Below are 19,925 nucleotides of genomic sequence, written 5' to 3' on the forward strand. Positions count from 1 at the left end.
ATCATATGTAAAGAATTATCTGGATAATTATCCCTGATGAATACTCAAAAAGTACTAGCAAATTGAATCCAGCAATATATAACAATAATTATATACTACAACCAAAGAAACTATTTCACAAATGCCGTGTTTACTTAACATTCAAAAATAAATCAATGCAATACACAATATTAATAGAATAAAGAAAACAAAGCAATCTTTCAGTAGACATGGGAAACCTTATAATGAGTACAACACTCATTCATTATAAAACCCTTAACAACTAAGAAACTTTCCAGAACTGCTAAGGAGCACTTATAGAGAAATCTCCAGCTAATGTTTTACTTAATATTGAAAGACTGGCCTTCGTGATGGCTCAGGCCTGTAATCCCAGCACTTTGGGGGGCCAAGGCGGGTGGATCACATGAGGTCAGGAGTTCGAGACCAGTCTGGCCAACATGATGAAACCCCGTCTCTACTAGTAATACAAAAATTAGCCAGGCATTGTGGTGCACGCCTGTAATCCCCGTACTCAGGAGGCTGAGGCAGGAGAACTGCTTAAATCCAGCAGGCGGAGGTTGCAGTGAGCCGAGATCGCGCCACTGCACTCCTACCTGGGCAACAAGGGTGAAACTTCATCTCTCTCTCTCTCTCTCTATATATATATATATATGTGTGTGTGTGTGTGTATATATATGTGTGTGTATATATGTGTGTGTGTATATATATATGTGTGTATATATATGTGTATATATATATGTGTGTATATATATATGTGTGTATATATATATGTGTGTATATATATATATAAAGACTGGATGTTTATCTATAACTGCAAATGAGACAAGAATGTCCACTTTGACCACTTTATTCAACTCAAGCTGATAGTATTACCCTGAACTCCTTTTTATTGCAAATTTCATAAGCTTCTATATAAAAATCTGTAAGAAAGTAACTAAAATCCAGTAGAAAAAGTTCAGTGAAATCAAAAGATACAAGATTAAGATACAAAATGAACCCAAGTGAAAAAAAACTGCCTGACTGTACTGTATGCAGCTGCGCTACAACAGATTCTTACCAGCTCCACAAAGGTCAGAGATTATAAATGGTCAAAACTGACTTTTTTTTTATTTCTTTGACTCGAGACAGTTAACTTCATTTTCAGAACTGTTTTAAACCTTTGTTTGCTGGTTTAAACCTTTGTTTGCTAGTATGTGTAATCCTTGTTGCTTTCCTGATACCAGACTGTTTCCTGTGGTTGGTTAGAATATATTGGCCAGACAGTAGCTCACGCCTGTAATCCCAGCACTTTGAAAGGCTGAGGCATGCAGATCACTTGAAGTCAGGAGTTCGAGACCAGAATGACCAACACTTCTCCTGTTGTCCTTCCCAGCTTCTCCCCTACCTCCCCTTTTCCCTAGTTTATAAAACAGGAGAAAAGGGAGAAAGCAAAAAGTTGGAAAGAAACAGAAGCAAGATAAATAGCTAGATGACCTTGGCGCCACCACCTGGCCCTGGTGGTTAAAATAACAACAACAACAACAACAACAACAACAACAATAACGCCTGACCAAAACTACTGGTGTTATCTGTAAATTTCAGACATTGTATGAGAAAGCACCGTAAAACTTTTTGTTGTGTTAGCTGATGTATGTAGCCCCCAGTCACGTTCCTCACGCTTACTTGATTTATCATGACCTTTTCACGTGGACCCCTTAGAGTTGTAAGCCCTTAAAAGGGCTAGGAACTTCTTTTTCTGGGAGCTTGGCTCTTAAGACGGACTCTGCCTATGCTCCCGCGGAATAAAAACCACTTCCTTCTTTAATCCAGTGTCTGAGGAGTTTTGTCTGCGGTTCATCCTGCTACACCACCTCTTCCCAGCAAAGGCACGCTGGCAGGGCCAGCCCCTGTCTATGGGACTGCACCCCACTAGCAGGCCGCACCCCACCTCAGCCTCAGCTGCCTCCCCTGAGCTGAAATGTCTGCAAAGATCCCTTGGGAACTTGCTTGGTTTATTTAGAATGGGTCTAGATGCAACAAACCTCAGAGCTGTGATTGCAGAGAAGAGAGCACAGAGGGAGCTCCTCCTCCTTCCACTGCTTCCCAGCAACTGAAGGAGGTTGCCCTGCCAACAAGGGGAACTCTGTCTTGGTTCCCAGGAACCAATCAGGCCCAGAGTACGCTCCACGTGCCCCGTTCCCATTGTGATGTGGGAGCCCAGGCATATGGCTCTTCAGGCCCCACCCTGCCGGTGGTCCCGCCCCCACCTTTCATACATAGCTGGCTGCTGGGAGTTTTCAGGTTTCTCCACTGTAAGGAAGTTCTTAGAGATCATCACCTTACAATGAATTATACTAAAATTACTGTAACCAAATCTGCTTCATGCATTATCTGGCATCCAAGGAACCCCCTTTCCCCTGTGGTCTCTGAGTTTTTTAGAAACTAGAAGGAAGAGAGAGAAAATTTCTGCAGGTGCTTTCAGAAAAAGCATTGCCATGAACTGTCTACTCTGTGATGTCAATTTATATTTTCAATACGTATATAGATCCAATACATATATATTTAATTTACATTTTTTGAAAATAACACTCACATTCAATCTAACAAGAGTAATAGGGGAAATTTCCTAAAATTTATACACTAAGTACATCACATTTTTATAATTATCACTTTGATAGAACAACTTAGAATCTATGGTTTCAACAAATGTGGAGGCTTATGTAAAAGAAAATCGGGCCGGGTGCGGTGGCTCACTCCTGTAATTCCAGCACTTTGGAGTCAGGTGGATCACTTGAGGTCAGGAGTTCGAGACCAGCCTGGCCAATATGGTTGGCCAGGAGAATAGGGAACTCACATATGCTGCAAATAGGAATGTAAAATATTGCAGCCACCTTGAAAACAAAATGAAATAAAAATGTGGCTATCCCTCAAAATGTCGCACATAAAATCATTATAGGACACAGAAATTCTAACACAAAGTTAGTATGCAAAAGAAATGAAATTCCTATTATCATACAAAGACTCTCATATGAATGCTCATAACGTGGTAATGTCCTTGCAATAGAATGCTACTTGCCATCCAAGAGGAGTGATCCAATGATGCAAGCTACAACAGAAATGAAACCCAAAAACATTAGGCTAAGTGAAAGAAACCAGACCCAAAACACCACATAATTCATGATCCTGGCTATTAGAAACTTGTTGTCTAGATCTGACATGGCAAAAGTGAATGCAAATAGGATGCATTTTCCTCTTAAGGGATAGGAATATTTTAAACTTAGGTTGTAATTAAGCTCGCATGGCTCTATAAATATACTAAATAGCTTGGAGTTGTACTTAAAATATGTGATTATATGATATATACACCAGTAAAGCGTTTTAAAAAATTAATATGTCCACATACACTAAGGTTGTTTAAGATTTTCAGAAACCCAAGTCACAGATTGTAAAAATGAAGTCTATTTCTTGTCCATTTCAAAGCATAATAAAGAAAAGGGAGGCGTCAAGCTAACACGCAAAGCTTTGGTTACTGATGCAGGGGTATTAATAGGTAGGAACCATGTGAATCGTTTAACCAGGTCAGAAAAGCAAAGGAAATGATTGTAATTTATTGAAGATCACTCTGACTCAGAGTGACTCAGATTGTTTGGAATGTGAAAGCTGTACTCGTAGAGTTGGGCATATTTCTTATCAAACACAGCTCAAAAGAGCCATCTCACAGAAAGGTTATCAAGGACTCTCCTTTCTGCAGTTGTCTGGAGTTTTACAGTTGTCTACCGCCAGTCCTAAAGGTGTGTTCTAGTTACTCGTTGTAAACCCAATGAAACAGTCAAATCTAATACAAAACTCCACATTCCATGACTACCACATTCAATAACTTGCCGCCTTTTTTTTTTTTTCTTTTTTCTTTTTTTTTTTTTCATCTTTTGGCCAGCCCTCCGCATTCCCTCTGTTTGTTGCTCCACCTGTCGCCGCTCACTCTGGAGCAAAATTGTCCACCTCGGCAGCTCCACGTTCTGCACCGGGCTCCTGTGCTGGCTGGCTCAGGACCTGTGGGGCGGGCTCGGCCCTCACAGGGCCCAGATGTCCCCTGACAGTCCCCGGAGCCCCTGGTCCAGCCCCGCATCAGGCCGCGCTCCCGTCAGCAGGCGCCCCAGGGGCTGGGATCTGTGCTAGAAACTGCGCCTGGCAGAGAAGGAGCAGAGGCACGCAGGCCCCACCCTCTGCTCCGCACTGTGTGCCAAGTAAACTCAATTCCAATTCCGTAATAAAAGGATACAGAGGTGCGCGACTAGCTCCGCCCCTTCCTGCTGCCCGTGCTTGAGGGGTGGCTCCGCTGTCCCCTAGGCTGGAGGAGCTTCCCTGCCCAGGAGCCCGGCCACTCCCCCGAACTGAGTTTGCCCAGCGCCATGTGTGGCAGGCGGGAGCCCAGGCCTCCTGGCCCCCTCCACCGGGTGGTGCGCAAGGCGAAGCAGGTTTCACTTCCTTCCTCTGGGACCCAGAAAGGTCTGACGATGGGAAAACACCCGCCCAGGGTAGGGGCGACCCCAGGGGCCCCACGGATCTATCTCCCAGACTCCCTACAGAAGGGCCGTGCAAGACCGGACATGCTGAGGCCCCTTCCTTCCACCGGTAACCCCTTCGGGGAAAAGTCATTCCCCTGTGAGCCCCACTAGGTTATTCCTGCGCACCCCGCACTGACCTCTGGCCTTGGAGCACCCTGAGTTTTCCCCACCCGGAACGTGGGGACTCCACGATTATTCCCCTCCAAAGACCCTTCCCAAACCTGTCTCCTGGCATCAGCCATGCTGACACACGCGGCGCCCGCCCAGGTTGTCTCCTTCCCAGTCCCAACCACCTCCGAGTCTCCACAATGACTTCCTCGGGTGGAGGGCTGTACTGAGACCCCGCACAGCCACCCCAAAACACAGGGCGACCCTCCAGCACTCCCTCAGACATCCCGCCCACCCTGCAGGGGAGACCAGGCCTCACTCTCCACTCAGGCCATGGCTTCCCCCAACCACCCCTAAAAAGATGCTTTCCCAGAGACTCTGCACAGGGCACCTCTCTCACACAGGGGCGACCCTATAAATCCTTCCCAAGACATCCTGGGCCCTCCCCAGATGGTGACCTCACAAGCGAAGGACTCCCCTGGAGAGGATCCTCAGACACCATCCTGAAAGCCACCACCACAACCAGAAAGACCCAAGGGAGAAACGAGGCCACAAAATGCATCTCCACACACTGACTTCTCCCGGAACTCACAGCCACCTCACCCCATGGAGACCTGAAAACCCTCTCTGCATGTTGCAGGGAAAAGAAGGAGTCCAGCAGAACTTCCTTCAGGACTATCCATTTTCCTTTTATTCATTATGCAGTGGAGCTAAAGTGCAGGACACGAAGAAATTTACACAAAATTTTAAGTTCTTATGTATAGGCTTTCATGGAAATTTAAACATTTAACAATGATACAGATAACAGATAATAAACCCATCCTAAGTACATTATTGCTAGGTTTCAGCAATTCTAATTTTGCCATTTATTTTCAACTATCAATCCAAATATCCTAGTCGTATTTTAAATCAAATATAAGAAATAATATCATTAATTTTGGAAAAATTTAAGTAACGATGTCTAACAAGTGAAGATAGAAAATATCACAATACAATTTTTAATATATAAAATAGATAAATTTGTGTATTCACCAAAGAGTAGACTCTACAAACACTGAAGGCTTTGCATGAAATGTTTTAACATGTTTAGTCTAATATTTTATCTTCAGACACAAAATGCCAATACATGAAAATATTCAATTACATATAAAGGGTCATAGATTATGGTTGGAGGAGGAAATTGCAGATCGACAGTGGGATATTCCAGACCACTGCACTGTGAAAGTAAACGCAAAAAAGAAAATAGGGATTCCTATTGTTCCCGATAAAAGGAAAGGAAGGGTAACTCCCAGAGAGCCACTCCCTCACTTTACCCTATTCAAATGTCTAGAACAAAGCACAGGTCTGGACGTACCCAATGAATGATGGAGGATTCAGGGTGTAACAAAAGACAGCAGGGATCATGGGGCATCTTAGGATTCTGCCCCCCACATCCACCCTTGCACAAAAACCTGATCTAACATCTAACATTGGTGGGGATCTGGTGTTCTTGTAAGAAAAAAGAAAGTCTCAGAAAGTGTTTCCCTTGTAGACTCTGAGGCAGGTTGATCCTCAGCAGCTTCTATTTCAGAAGCCAGAAAATTCTTTCTTGATGGAGAAGGGGTGCAGTCCTGTGCACCATAGGAGTCCCATTGTTGACTGCATGTCAGTGGGTGCCATCAGTTATTACAACCAGAACTGTCTGGGCAAACTTCTTCAGGATGCAGAAGCTGCTCCTGTGAGAACTGCTAATCCTCTCCATATGTGAACAGACTGACAGATGCAGGCAGCACCAGCAATCTCTGGAACCACTGAGGTGCACTGGAAAATGTGTCACAGTGTGTCCGTGTTAGAATTATTGAGGGGCTTTTGACTTGTTGACAAGTGCTGAGACCATACAATGCACCAGGGCAAGATTAGCTGGGAAAATGAGCTTCTAATAACCTTTTGAACCCAGATGTTCCTCCTTTGTTGTTTTCCCAGAACTGGGTACATTCAGTTTTCACTTCTGCAGCTCCCCTAACAATCCCAAGGCCAGGTCTTTTACTGCTTCCCTAGGTGGCCTGTCCATTATCAACCTGGGGGAAGATGAGCTAATTTCACCTCTCCCTTTATGACCACGACGTGGGGGCCTCATTTCACATGCACAGATTCCCTCCGAAGACAAGATGAGCAGGCTTGAGCCACCCTGGTGCTTGCAGTAATGACAGCCTTGCCCTGATGCTTGACACCATTGTTGAGTTTTGGGCCATCCTGCATTCAGTGCGTCAGTGGACAGAGAACCAAACCCAGGTGCTCTCACAAATCTGGAGCCAATTCTAAAGTTTTTTGAGCTCCAGCTCAGCTCAGACCACTGTCACCTGCTAGGTACTGTGGGTGACTATGGACACCACTGGTACCTGCTTGAGACTGTGGGTGACTGTGGACTCTGAGCTGGGATGTGCTGTGTCCATGTGACACTCCTTCTCCCCAGGAGTTGTTCAAGAAGATGGTGCCCTAGGAATGCCATATGGACCCAGTGGAAGAGGAAGGGCAGGAAGCACCTGGCACCCACGGTTCATACCACCATGACACAGTTCCACAATGCGGCTAAATTGAAGATGCTTCCTCTTGATGAAAATCCTAAACAACAACAACAACAACAACAAGAAAACAAATAAAAAAACAAACGAAGAAGAAAAAGAAAATCCTAATTTTGTTTTCTTTCAGCAGATAAGTGAATGTTTCTAGTCTTCACAGTTGAGAAGTTCAGGGTCCTTATAAGGCTAATTTTTCTCTTTAAGGATACAGATGGCATTAGAGCACCCGAGATACCAAATGAAGTTCATGCTGATAGCCCCTTTTCATAGCAGCGGCATGTTGTGTAAGTCTTTGTATTACCACGGCTGTGAACATAGCCTAGGAAGTAAAGTCAACAGAAACAGGTACAAAATTTAAAAAGGGCTCCACCTTTTTTTTTTTTTTTTTTTTGAGACAGGTCTTGGCTCTGCTGAATTTTCTTTTTTTCCAGCTGCAGTGCAGTAGTACAATCTCGGGCTCACTGCAAGCTCTGCTCCGGGTTCAACACATTTCCTGCTTCAGCCTCCGAATAGCTGGGAACTACAAGGCGCCGCACCAACCCCGGCAATTTTTTGTATTGTTAGGTAGAGATGAGGCTTTTCTCCGTGTTAGCACAGGATGCTCTCCATTCTGGATGTTGTTGATCCACCCGCTAGGCTCCTGCAAGTTCTTGGGATTACAGGTGTGAGGCCACCACGCCCCGGCCAGGCTCCAGCCATTTTTTTAAAAGGGCATCACTGATGGAAGCCACACATACAGATTCCTTTAGATGGTCCCCTTGCAACTGCTTTGGCTGAGGTTTACACTGCCAGGTTCTGAGGATGCTACTCCTTGCCCATTCACTAAGGTGATCTCCTTTAAGGGCTGTGAATAAATTGCCAGAACCAAGAGGAACTTACTTTATTAAGTTATTTTAAAATTGGGCTCATCGCTTGATGATACAGTCACATAAAAAATAAAATAGGACTCCCAAAGATTTCAAGAGTATTGTGACAAGAACCTAACAACTATATCATCTGTTACCTGTGCACTTGTTCCTTTGACACAATAAACATGCACTTGTGCCAAAAAACCAATTTACTCAGTGATTCAAATTCTACCCAATCCTTATTAGTTACTACATACTCAAAGCAAATTTTAATGAGACAGGTGTATGCTGGGCTGTTTTGGAACATCCAAGAAGTCTAATGACTGAAGCACCATAAGGTGCTACTTTACTTGCACATTGTGGTAGAAAAAAGTATTATTCTAAAGTACCACCAAGATACCAGAGAAATGCCAATTTTGTATGTGTCTATTTCAGTTGCAATTTTCCTGGATACTCACCAAGGTTCATAAGCCATAAATCTGACATTGCCCCATGAAAGTTACCATTTTCATTAAAAACCTATGTCCTTCCTAATCAGCACTTGAAACACTGGTACCTTATTCAGTCTAGGTACAAGTCTCTCAGCCACTTCTGCTTTGTCTAATAAACTCATGGGACTGCACCATGATACATACAGTAGACAATGACATAAATTTGCAAATTTTGTAAGTAAAAGACAGTCAAGAGTGGTAAGTGCATTGTGTATCTAGGTATAATCAGGAATATAATTGCATTTACTCATGTATTGCTGTGTGAACAGATAGAGGTTAAAAACAAAACCCATTAAAATCAGATTAAATTTAATTAAAATATTCTGCATTGTGGTCATAGCAGAAAGAATATCAATAATTCTTTAAGAATATGGTCATTGGCCAGGCATGTTGGCTCACGCCTGTAATCCCAGCACTTCGGGAGGCCAAGGAGGGTGGATCACCTGAGGTCAGGAGTTGGAGACCAGCCTGACCAACATGGTGAAAACTGGTCTGTGCTACAAATACAAAATTAGCCCAGTGTGGTGGCGCATGCCTGTAATCCCAGCTAATCGGGGGGCTGAGGCAGAAGAATTGCTTGAACCCGGGAGGCAGAGGTTGTGCTGGGCCGAGATAGCACCATTGCACTCCAGCCTGGGCAACAAGAGTGAAACTCCATCTCAGAAAAAAAAAAAGAATATGGATCGTTGGCTGGGTGTGGTGGGTCACACCTGTAATCCCAGCACTTTGGGAGGCCAAGGAGGGTGGATCATCTGAGGTCGGGAGTTTGAGACCAGCCTGACCAACATGGAGAAACCCCATCTCTACTAAAAATACAAAAATTAGCTGGTGTGGTGCTGCATGCCAGTAATCCCAGCTACTTGGGAGGCTGAGGAAGGAGAATTGCTTGAACCCAGGAGGCGGAGGTTGCCATGAGCCAAGATCACGCCATTGCACTCCAGCCTGGGCAACAAGAGTGAAACTCCATTTCAAAAAACAAAAAAATTAATTAATTAATTAAGAATATGGATCCTTATGCCTGTAATCCCTGAACTTTGGGAGGCCGAGACGGGTGGATCACAAGTGAAGGAGATCTAGACCATCCTGGCTAATATGGTGAAACCTCGTCTCTACTAAAAATACAAAAAATTAGCCAGGCGTGGTGGTGGGTGCCTGTAGTCCCAGCTACTCAGGAGGCTGAGGCAAGAGAATGGTGTGAACCTGGGAGGCGGAGCTTGCAGTGAGCCGAGATCGTGCCACTGCACTCCAGCCTGGGCAACAGAGTGAGAATCCATCTAAAATATATATATATACATATGGATCCATATATATATATGGATCCTTTTATAAACCGAAAAAGATAAGAAATACGATGCCAAAGAAATAAGCTTTTCAGTCTGTTAATTTTAAGGCTTTCATTTTCCTAATCACTACTTAATATGATTTTGTAACAGATGTTGTCTTTTGTGGCAGATGGAAAAGTCCACTAAGTGACTTCACATCCTTACCTCCAGTTTCTGTGCTTTATCTTTGTGAAGAAAACTAAATAGAAAATACAGGTCATGGTCATTTGCCAAGGCACGCAGGTCAAAGTAATATTTTGCATAAACACCGGCAGATACATGAATATTAAACTCAAGTAGCTCTAAGAAACACTTCTCCATCTTGCTCCTGGGGGAGGAGAAACACAATAAAACCAACATAGAACAGTTCTAGTCAAGTGTGTTATCTTTTAAAATATCATTCTGAGCTACTAGGATGCTCTAAATTCTATTTTGAAACAAATAAAGGCTGCCTGGTCAGGTCCCTACACTAATGTCCAAACGAGACACAGCTGCTTGGGGTCTCTTCTGCATCCCAGCACCCCAAGTTTGGGATGAGGGAAAGGTGGAAGCCTCTTCTGTACTCCTGCTACAGGCTCGGGGCTCATTCTTCAGAGTTCCCTTAGGGCAGCTGCACAACTCAAAGTCCATGCTCACTCACAAGCCCCGCAATAGCAATCCCATGAGAAGAATGACGGGTGCCATTTATTAGCTCTGAAGGACCTCCAGGCATTTTTACCAGGATGACAACAGGAAGGAGCTTACTGAAGTAGAGAAGCACCAACAAGTGGACTGGGCGCATCTCCATGGCAACAAATGGACCCATGGAGAACCAGCCTATTATCTCAGAGGAGGAAAAACTCTAAGGCTACAAGAAGGATTCATCCCAAATAAATACGTAAGCAAGCTACATTCCATGGCAACAAGAATCCCCTTCCCTCTGCTCCAGCACACAAGGCTATGTCAAGGGGGCAGAATGCAGGTTTCTGCTCACCTCAGTATTATGAAGAGTTGAAAGTGCCACTATGACAGGCAAGGATATTCTTTAAAGTTTGAAAGGCAGAAAAAACAAGAAGAGACATTTTGGCTAGACTAAACCCATTTTATGATGTGATTTCCAGGAGGGCCCTGGCCTTATACACACAGTGTTGCTCCTGAGTTGGGAATGCAACCCTGAAGTGCTCAGCATCTGTCGCCCCTGGCCAGAACAGCATGTGGGGGAGTTGAATGCAGTGGGAGAGGAAAGGGCTGGGAGCCTTCCTCTGCCACATGGTCATCCAGCAGTCCTCACCAAGGCTAAATTAATAGGTACACAGAGTAAATCTGGTTGCTTTCAGAGTAACCCCTGTAATGAGTTAATTGCTTAAACATGATCACTATCTGAACAATACATTTGGTTTCTTGGTTTGAAAGTTTTAATATTTTACCTACTGGCTAAGTCAACAAATGCTTGATGTTCTCCTGTAAGGGGGACAGTTAGACCACGAGCCAAGATCTGGTGATCTCATTTGCTGCTTAAAACCCAGCTGAACCTACCAAAATTAATTTCCTGTTCACATGTCCATAAGTCTGTAGAAATTTAAATGTGTATATAAGTTGATTTATATTATAATTTGAATTATATATATATTTATAATTCAAATAGTATATGAATAGACAGCTAATGAGGACTAGACTTATTACAGGAATTAAAGGTCCTTCACGATGCCTTTTTATTTTCTCTAGTACATTGTAACTGTGTAGAAATACAGTACTTCACAGAATTAACATACTAATAGAAATTTAATCCTGAAGAAAAGCATTCTGTGTATAACAGAATATGCATCTTCTGGGCTTTGTGGTTTTTTAAAATGGCTAGATGATTGAATAGCATACCATTTACAGAGACAGCAAATTTTCCAAATAGCGGCTACGTAGTTTAACTTACTCTTTAGAAAGGAAATGCATTCTAGGGAGACAGATAGATGTTCGAAAGTTTTAAGAAAAATCTTATAGACACCACTTTTTAAACTATTAAATTTACACTCAAAATGGGACCATTGCAAACAGTCAACAGCAGGGGGCAGAGACAGATGTCTATTAAACCTTTGACATACGCTTTTCAACTTCCCAAGATCATAAACAGAAGCAGCCTGTTCAGAGCATAGCTCCTGGTGTTTCTCCGTTCACACAGCAACAGCACTGTTTGGAACTGGTCTTCTTGGAGCTGGGCTCTGCCCCACTGCTCCTGGAGCTCACTTCTGTGGAAACCTGCACAGATCCCTGCATGCTCTCTGATCCTGTGACTAGAACTCAGAGCCCCAGTCAGCTGAGCTGCAGGTTTTGAGAACAATTCAGCTGCCACGATGGTAGATCTAAGTGTTCATGATTACAAATTTGAAACAGCCTTTGCAAAAATTGCAACTGAGAAAATAATGACAGTGAAAGCCAGCTGATCTAGGTGACTTCACCTTGCTTCTAACCTCCAAGCTGTCCTTTTTCATTCCTAGGCAGAGGCCAAACTAACTTTGGGATGAACTTTGTTTATAGTTTAACTTTGAAACAAAGACGGTAACAGCCCTTTCCCAAAACAAACCTGCTTCCTGCCTAGGGACTAGACTGCCTTTCCAGAACTAACACATCAGCCACAAGATTAGAAAGTATGGTTTAGGAGTCAAGAGGCTGAAGCCTGCAAGAGTCTGAGCCTCCCAATATCGCTCCTGGGAATAGCATCACTATTGTGAAACCTAAGATCAGTGCTTGAGATATTTTGCAGACCCTGCACTGGGATCAGGTGGCACCACCTCAATCAATACACTTGGCTCATCTGGTTTTGTGGCTCCCACCCAGGAGCCGACTCAGTGCAGGAGGACAGCTTCAACTCTCTCTGATTCCATCTCTGATGCGACCAATCAGCACTCCTCTCTTTCTGACCCCCTACTCACCAAATTATTCTTTAAAACACCATCCCAGAGTTTTCAGAGAGACTAATTTGAGTAATAGTAAAACTCTGGTCTCTCTGCATGAACTAAATTCTTTCTCTATTGCAATTTCCCTGACGTAATAAAATCAGCTCTGGCTAGGCAGCAGGCAAGGAGAACTCAGGCAGTCACAAATCTTGATTCCTTCAAGGGACCAGTTTACAAATGGATGACTATGATCAAGGCCACTTTAGCATTTGGAACTTCCAAAGTACTTCCATTAGTTTCAAATTCATTTGCTGTCACACTCTTTGCTAAAATGGCTACCAGAAATATCACCATGATCACTTGGTCTACGCTATTAGCAAAGTGGTGGCTAAAATGGTTTTTTGTTTTTCTTTTTGAGACAGGGTCTGGCTCCATCACCCAGGGCTGGAGTGCCGTGATGTGATCACAGTTCACTACAGCCTCAACTTCCCGGGCTCAGGCAATTCTCCCACCTCAGACTCCCAGGTAGCTGGGACTACTACTGCCTGCCACCATGCTCGGCTAATCTTTTTTTTTTAAATAATTTGTATGGACAGGGCTCACTGTGTTACCCAGCAGGTCTTCAACTCCTGAGCTCAAGCAGTCCACTGACCTCAGCCTCCTAAAGTGCTGGGATAACAGGCATGAGAAACTGAGCTCAGCCGCAAAGGGGTGATTTTTAAACGTAGATATACACTGAGGTATATCTACAATAGACACTGTATCTTCAATTGCAGACACATACTGAGGTGATTCAGAATGACAGTATTATATGGAGTCACGGACAAAGGTCACAAAACTAACTCGTGCCATGCCTGGAATGATCTTGATCTGCTGCTGTTGCTCAATGTGAACAAGAGCTGCTCCCTCATCTTGCACAGATGCAGCCCACACAGCTGTCCTGACTGTCTAGCGGGCACCCAGGAAGGCTGTGCTGGAAATGCCTCCCTGCTCACCCTGCCTGCCAGCTCCAGGGCCCTTCCCTTCACAGCAGTCATGAGGCTGGATTGGAAGGGAGCCCTGGTGAACCTGTGTTTCAGTGTCATGTTGGTGCATCTGGGAAGAACCCCATGACTCTGCAAGGCTCCTCACACTGTCATGGGCAACTCCAGACCTCAGTGTGCTGCTGTGGATGTCTGAGTACCCATGGAGCCTTGTGAGTGTGCTGGGCACGGGAAGACGCCCCAGAAATGCTTCTCATGCTGCGGGAGGTGAAAGTTGGAGCTTCTAATTGATCAGGCTGATTTCCAAACACATGCAACACTCCCAATGGGGAGGGGCCCGGGCACAGGAATCTGAGGCTATTTAACTTCATATCTCAAGGTTCCTATAAAAACAGATCTTCAGATAAAAGGGGAGGAAAGGACCAGCAAAAGCAACTACACAATGGGTGACTTAGGTTGAAGCTATAACTTATCCATAGTCCAGAGTCTCTAGGAACATAATAGTGGCCAATTATTTCAAAGGCCAAATGTTTGCCCCTTAAAAAGGGACTGAAACTTGCAGATAGCTTCTAAAAAGCTATAAAGACATTTACTGTACTCTGGCATTCTGATAGTACACTTGCAAGAGGTTTGCCAAAACACAATCAGAAAAATCCTTTTTAGTTTATCCAGGAGGTAATTACAAGAATAACACATCAAGCCCTACCCATTAATGCTGGAAAATACAAACTGTTACACTAAAGCTGGATAGAGAGAAGTCTGTGGTCTTATGCCTATTTCCTCTACCTGCACAATCAAACCTAAAAAGATATTTTTTACAGTCTTAAGTTGGAGAGCAATGAGGTATGGAAACTGGTTACACATTTCGCCAAAATCTGACAAACTCACATGTTCTCAACTGCAACGTCCTGGGGAATCTGGCTGTCATCCACACTCCACAGACCATGGTTTCTCCAAACCTTGGAGGCAAGAAGCATGGCTCCGAGGACAATCTTTTTCCAATTAGTAGGACAAAGATCGATGTTAGCACTAGTTAAAAGTCGTTCGATGTACACCTGCAAAATAGAATGCTGGTCTTTAATTTCATTTCAGTTTAAGCGTGGTGATAAGAACATTTAAGAATGAAAAATTTCTTCTGGTTTTGACCAGAAAGTAAGTGTTTTTATTCTTATGTTCTGTAGAGACTTTGCTCAAAGTAAGAGACCAAATCACAGTCATAGTCAGATACCTCTGCAGCCTACTCTGCCCATAGACATTTCCAGCCCAATTTCGGTCACAGGGATGACTGGACATTCCTGGGCATGAAGAGAGGCACCATCAGCACCTTCACACTCATGAAAGGCAGCACAAACTCAGGCCCAGTGCAGATTAAGGTTGTTCAGGAAACGCTCCAGTGCCGTCCGTGTGCTGTGTCACACCTGGCTGGCAGGTAGATGGAAATTTTACAGGTGTGCCATGCTTGAATATGTAACACCCAAGTGATGCTGAGGACACTGCTGTTTTCTCCTTTTCACAGTACTAACCCACTCTTGGGACACCAGCTGAAGAACTGTGTTTCAAGAGTGCTTCCCAATGCCTGCCGTGCAGATAGCATGGCAAGTGCAGGTCTCTGTGGCTGAGAAATAATCTCCGTATCCAGTGCTTGATAAGGAATGCATGTGTATGAAAGGAGGGTCCTGCTCACAGCCCCTATTTTCCACGTCTCCACAATCACTTCATGAATACTCATTTCTTGTCCTACAGTATCGGCATTCAGTCAATTCGGTTGGTTTTAAGGCAGCTGTCGGCCTCTGTATCCCTGGGGGTCCTCTCAACTAGACAAGCAGTCTGTGAGACAATCTCAGGAAGTATTTTCTATCTATCCAATCTCTATCCTATAAAGAACTGGGTGAGGGACCAGCTGAGTGAAGGTGACAGAGGTGAGCTGGGAGGCGTTCCTATCCCAGAGGGTGCTCTGCAGAAGAGTATGTCTCCATGCTACTTGACGTCTTTGTATCAAGACCAAAGGAAAACAGTTCCTTTTAAGAGAGTTCATTTCTTGTCTGAAGGTTATCAGATTGGCGGCTCAGATCTGGCAATGTTCTCCGAACTCAACTGTGTTTTCAAAATCAAATGGCTGGTAAACACGATATGTTCTTATTCTGCTCTCTTTCCCCCTAACTCGGCACTAGCGGGTATCCTAGGAATGACACTCCCTCCCAGGGTTCAACTCCACAGCACTCATTAGAGAGCACTTAAACAGCATTGGCGAGCCCTCAACTTCCTGTCACCTTTACTAGTAAGCTGGACCTGCTGACACTCACAGATACCACTTGTCCTCCTGGGTCAGTGAGGAAGTTCCTTTTTTAACACCAACTCTTCTATCAGCACGGTGGATCCCATCCCACTATTGCAGAACACTGTTCCCCAAATCACCTCTTCTTGGAGACTTTCTCCCTCTCTGCCAGAGATTTTCCCCAATACAAATGTGTTTCCTGTTCCCACCCTGCTCCCCGCAGCTCCCCAGAAGTATCCTCTCATTTCCTCACAGTATCAGGCCCTGTTGCCAGCTCCTCACCTCCCATCCTCCTTAACCCACCTCACCCACCCCCATCACTCTCCTGAGACTCCTTCTTGCCAAGGTCCTCAGTCTTGACACCTACAAACCACAGCCCTTCACCCCAAGGCTCCACTCCCCAAACTGACCCTAATCTTGTTCAGGGAATTGTCATTGGCCTAGCTCCTGGGGACTAATACTTACATGTGAGTTACCCTGCTCCAATCTGTGTGCAAACACTCTGTGCCCACCTTCACTGGTAGGCTGCCTGCTTCAGATTCTGAGCCGCCATGGGTCACAGCTCACCTATATCACCCTAGTTGTTTCTTGGTCCTCTTCTCTGCCCCAACCTTCCTCCCAACTGTGGTCTACTCTCCCCAGAGCAGTCACCATAACCTATTAAATTAAGAACACTGCACTCCACTGCTCAAGATCTACTACGAGTATCCCCATCAAACTAGAATAAAATCTGAACTTCTTCCCAAGGCCTGCAAGCCAAAGGGCTCTGTGAGCTGTGGCACTGCCTGTGCGGCCTCACCTCTTCCATTCTTTCCTTCATTCCTGTCACCACGCGGGCCCCTGCTGTTTGTTCCTTGAACACACATGAAATGTGTTCCTGTCTCAGTCTTCACACTCATCCCACTGCCTGTCATGTCATCCTCGATTTATAGTCAGGTCACTGTTCAAATGTGACCCTCTACAGAGGCTCTTCCTGATCATTCTATCTGAATTAGTGAGCCCCTCCCATCCCTCTCTCTTTATCCTACTTTATTGTTTTGCTATTTGCTATTACCTGAAAAAAATGATTTCCTCATTACAACATAAGTTCATAAAGAAAAGGACCGTTTTCAACCTGTCGTCTTCTATACTCCAGCACTTAGAAGAGTGGCACAGTGTCGGCATCCAGGGGGTGTTTATGGAACAGACAACTTCTTGGCAGCATTTAGCACTGTGACCACAGCCTTTCCTATCTTGAACCCTTTGTTCTTCTTTTATTATCCTCTCCTGCTCTTCCTCCTCCCCCTCTAGCCACTTTACTGGGGGCTTGTCCCTTACAGGCTGGTAGTCCTTACAGAGCTATCTTCTGTCCACCTTCTTTTCTTTTCCTCTTTAGAGATGGGGACTTGCTATGCTGCCCAGGCTGGACACAAACTCCTGATCTCAAGTGATTCTCTTGCCTCAGCCTCCCAAGTAGATGGGACTATAGGTGTGTCCCACCATGCCCGGCTTCTCCACTTTCATTCTAAACACTTTCTCTGCATTTGAGCAGCGACTCTCTCTTTTTTTGAGACCGTGTCGCTCTCATTGGCCAGGCTGGAGTGCAGTGGCATGATCTCGGCTTACTGCAACCTCCACCTCCCAGGTTCAAGTGATTCTCCTGTTCCCATCCTGCTCAGCCTCCTGAATAGCTGGGATTACAGGCACCCTCCACCACACCTAGCTATTTTTTTGTATTTTTTAGTAGAGACAGGGTTTCACCATGTTGGTCAGGCTGCTCTTGAACTCCTGACCTCACGTGATCAGCCTGCTTCAGCCTCCCAAAGTGCTGGGATTACAGGTGTGAGCCACTGTGCCCAGCCTTGAGCAGGTACTGATACCTCATTCCTTATTTCCAGTTCAGATTCATGCTCAAGTCCCATAGATCCAAATAATGACTGCACACGGTCACTCTCGTATCTCACAGGCACACCAAATTTAGCCTGTCTACAGTGAACTCCCCCTTCTTCCAATCCAGCTTTCCCTCCTGCATCAGTTCTCTCTCTCTCCAGCTGGAAGTTCCACTCCTGCTTCCCACCAGCATGTGCTGAGCATTCCAAAGGGCCTGCAGCTCGATCAAGAGGCCTGCGTCTGATCCACTGCCCATGGAGGGGTTTCCATGCAGGTGCCCAGCAAAAGCCTTCTCTTCAAAGCTCTAGCCAGATGCTAAAGGACAGGGTATTGCTCTAAGTATCTTTTCTCTCCTTGCTGCGTGGTTGACATTCCTCTACAGGTTAGTGTGGGGAGGGGTAAACCAATCCCAGCCATCTGAAGAGAACTTCATATTCAGAATGAGTCTCACTGCAGGAATTCTGTGAGAACATTGTAGAGGTGAGGACACCGCTACGGCTTAGCAGCTCACTAGCAAAGCCCTTGTCCAAGTATTAACTGGTAGCACATTCCTGGGCAATATCTTGAGCAGGCACAAGAGGTCAGCAGGAACAACAAAGCATTCAGAGCAGCAGCTCCCAGTCACTGCATGCAACAGAAGTGCCCGGGGAATATGGCCTGGGACTCAGCTTAGACCTACATTGGAATCTGTTGAAGAAGAAACCAGAAATCTCTCCTGCTGCCTTTAATAGCAATTATTCTGTGATAAGAAAAGCAGTGGCATCATTTTAAGCCATACTGATGATTGAACTCATATATGTGTGTTTAGCTGCTTGCACAGGTTTCTCTTAAAAGATCTGATGATAATTTCAGGAATCTACTTTTAGTTAGAAACATGGCCATATGCTGTGTGGAGGCCAGTTCTTAAAGATGCTTTATAGATAAGAAATACCTTACCAAAGCTACGATTGCACATGGAGCTGTTACTTTTATGATTTGAAAAAGAGTACAGAAATATCTCAAAATACAGTCGCGTTTGGGATCATGCTCAAAGGATTTCCCTGGAACCTTCTCTTGCTGAAAGAAGAAAAAAAGGCAATATAAATATCCACTCAAGAAAGCATTTTAAGAGCTCCTAAGATGGCAGTGTTCACATTTGGGCCCATGTGTCCCTTATAACAATTTTGATAGGATAAAATGTCTTTTAATTTTAAAAATATAAATAGTAGGATTTTAAAATATTTTGGTTTTGGCAAACATAGGCCCGAGGCTGGTCCTGTGGCTACTATGTATCTGAAGAAGGAATTTAAAAAATTTTATAGCATTTAAACTGATTTGAACTTAAATTGTTTTCTAATTCTAATAAATGTGAATGAGATTCAGATTTCCCAAATCTTCCTTTATTATACTTTTATCATATTTGTTTAAGTAGTTTGAGTTACAGAATTAATTGCCTTTTTATTTTAAAAGAGGCCAGTCTTTAATGAACTTTAAAAAACTAACACATTGTGTGCTCACTTAGGAAACCAGTGGTTCTCCAAATGTGGTTTGTGGACCCTGAGATTCCCTAGGAGGCGCATGATGTCAAAACTTCTTCTTTTTTTTTTTTTTTGTGAGACACGGTTTTGCTCTTTCATCCATGACGGAGCACAGTGGTACAAACATGGCTCACTGGAGGCTTGACTCCCTGGGCTCAAGTGATCCTCCTGCCTCAGCCTCCCAAGTAGCTGGGATGAAATGTGCACACCATCATGCCCAGCTAATTTTTAATTCTTTTTTGGTATAGATGGGGTCTTGTCACATTACTCAGGCTAGTCTCAAACTCCTGGTCCCAAGTAATTCTACCACCTTGGCCTCCCAAAGTGCTGGGATTACATGTGTCAACCTATGGCCCAAAAGATTCTTATAAGAATACTAATTCAACCTGAGAAGCTGATTGAAAATAAAACATAAGAATAATGTATTACTTTCTAAAAGTATTAAGAAATCGCTTGCTATCTCACTGTTCAACACTTGTAATGATTGCATAAAAGCAAAAGTGGGTAAAACTGCTGGCTTCTCAGTAAGAATATGGGCCGTGG

The 19,925-nt window shown here is 44.2% G+C and overlaps 2 long non-coding RNA genes across 2 annotated transcripts in view; both read right to left on the reverse strand.

The window, feature by feature from the left end:
• Positions 1-2,086, reverse strand: part of LOC108533543 (uncharacterized) — a 44,548-nt gene extending 42,462 nt beyond the window's left edge. The window contains exon 1 of the long non-coding RNA XR_001886759.1: positions 2,022-2,086. This is a non-coding gene — a long non-coding RNA (uncharacterized LOC108533543). The remainder of the gene's footprint in view (positions 1-2,021) is intronic.
• Positions 2,087-10,044: 7,958 nt separating this feature from the next.
• Positions 10,045-18,893, reverse strand: LOC108533550 (uncharacterized). The gene is made up of 3 exons (XR_001886761.1): positions 18,802-18,893; positions 14,610-14,776; positions 10,045-10,199 (listed from the first exon to the last, which is right to left on the reverse strand). It is a non-coding gene; the product is annotated as an uncharacterized LOC108533550 (long non-coding RNA).
• Between the last annotated feature and the right edge of the window lie 1,032 nt (positions 18,894-19,925).

Source organism: Rhinopithecus bieti, unplaced genomic scaffold (genome assembly GCF_001698545.2).
Source record: "Rhinopithecus bieti isolate Rb0 unplaced genomic scaffold, ASM169854v2 scaffold_11710, whole genome shotgun sequence".
NCBI lineage: Eukaryota > Metazoa > Chordata > Mammalia > Primates > Cercopithecidae > Rhinopithecus > Rhinopithecus bieti.